The sequence below is a fragment of the Echinops telfairi genome, unplaced genomic scaffold (assembly GCF_000313985.2).
Source record: "Echinops telfairi isolate 266 unplaced genomic scaffold, ASM31398v2 ScPeMD7_5592;HRSCAF=6446, whole genome shotgun sequence".
Classification (NCBI taxonomy): Eukaryota; Metazoa; Chordata; class Mammalia; order Afrosoricida; family Tenrecidae; genus Echinops; species Echinops telfairi.
This window is the reverse complement of record NW_022109491.1, coordinates 30,558,894-30,560,810: the sequence shown is the minus strand read 5'-3', so window position 1 is coordinate 30,560,810 and position 1,917 is coordinate 30,558,894.

The window sequence follows — 1,917 nt, the reverse complement described above, 5'->3', positions numbered from 1 at the left end:
AAAATGTGAAGGAAATACACGTGGATTAAGCCTCTGGTGAATTCCCTCTGACTATAGACCATGGATGTGAATAAGCCTTGCTTATTTAGTAGAATGCCTTCGGAAGTAGATTGCTGTAGATGCAGTTAGGTTAATATATATGCATTAGGTTATATATATATTTATATATGTTAGGTTAAATTTTAATACCTTATCACTTGATCTCCTTTTTGATTCATTTTAAATTGTACTTTTCAATATTTTCTCCTTTTGATTCTGAGTTTTCTCTGTTTTACTTTTGTTATTGTAGTTTTTTTGTTTTTTAATAAGGAATCCATGATAGGTAAATCTATAGAAACAGTAACTGGATTAATGGTTCCTTGAGGGTGTGGCTGGGGAGGAAATGAGCTAATTAAAATGAGTACAAGAAAGAAGAAAATGTTCTAAAAACTGGTGATAATTATACAATGCTACTTAATATGATTGAACTATTGAATTGTATGATTTGTGAAGTATATGCTAATAAAACTTAAAAAATAAAGGACTGCCATGAATTAAAAAAAAAAAAAAAATTCCATTGTCTTTTAATTCAATTTTTCCATGAACTTTTTGAAGCCCCTGTCCTCAATGTATAAGATGTAAACATTTAAAAAGATAATTTTATTAGGGGCTTTTACAGCTCTTACAACACTCCGCATATCAATTTGGATATTTAACATTTTTAACACATTTTATTTTTTACATATTTTCAAAACTTTTTTTACATTTCTAATTTAAACATCTTTTTCTTCACATGTTTTATCACATGTAATTTATCTTGCTCCTTGTGCCTTAAGAAAGCTTTCCCCATTTATTTATTTAAAAAAATATATGCATCCATGTAAACGGCTTTTTTTGCTTGCATTAAAAAAGTTTAAACCTTTTCTTCATATAAATAAATTTTGATTAAAAGAAAAAAAATTAAGAATCAGCCCTATTTGTTTCCCCCAAATGTTTAACAGATTGTCCCTCCATATTTTCTTTTATAACACAGATTTTCTCCGTTGCTTTAAAATGCCATTAAAGATGTACTAGCTCCTCATATGTGCTTGAGTTTATTTCTGCGCCTCCTTTTATTCCATTGAGCCGCCTTAGAATTTCATGCGAGAATGGCTCAGACGTGACAATTGTGAAGACGGTGCAGGACCAGCCAGTGCTTCATTCTGCTGAACCCTGCAAGCAGGAACCGACGTGAGGGCAGTTAACAATAACAATTTGATGACATTTTCTTTTAAAAATATATTATTGTAGCCTTATAGATCTCCACTTGTCTGCCAGTTTGTCAGACTGTGGGCTCGTGTGGTGCTGTGATGGTAGAAGCCACGTCACTGGTATTTCAAACGTCAGCAGAGTCACACAAAGTGAACAGGTTGCAGCAGAGCGTCCAGACTGAAAACACAACAGAGAAGGACCCAGCTCCCCACTGCGGAGGATGGAGACACTGGAAACCTGAGGTGAAGCTTTGAAAAACTGTCAGACACCGAAGGCCCAATCAAGGGAAGCAGAACATTGTTGGGGAAAGTGAAGAACGCGACATCAGGAGTTCAGAAAGGCTTATTAAGAGCCTGCGATATGCGGACGACACACCTTTGCTTGCTGACAATGAGGACTTGAAGCACCAGCTGATGAAGATTGAGTGCAGCCTTCAGTGTGGATTACAACTCACCGTAAAGAAGACCCAAATCCACACGACTGGACCAATAGGTAACATCATGATACACCGAGAAAAGGTTGAAGCTGCCAAGGATTTTGTCTTGCTTGGCTCTACAATCAATGCTCATGGAAGCAGCAGTCAAGAGATCGAGAGGAGTTGCAATTAGGTGATTACAAGAGTTCCATAGTATATTGCAAAGCAAGGATGTTACTTTGAGATTCAGGTATGCCTGACCCAAGCCATGG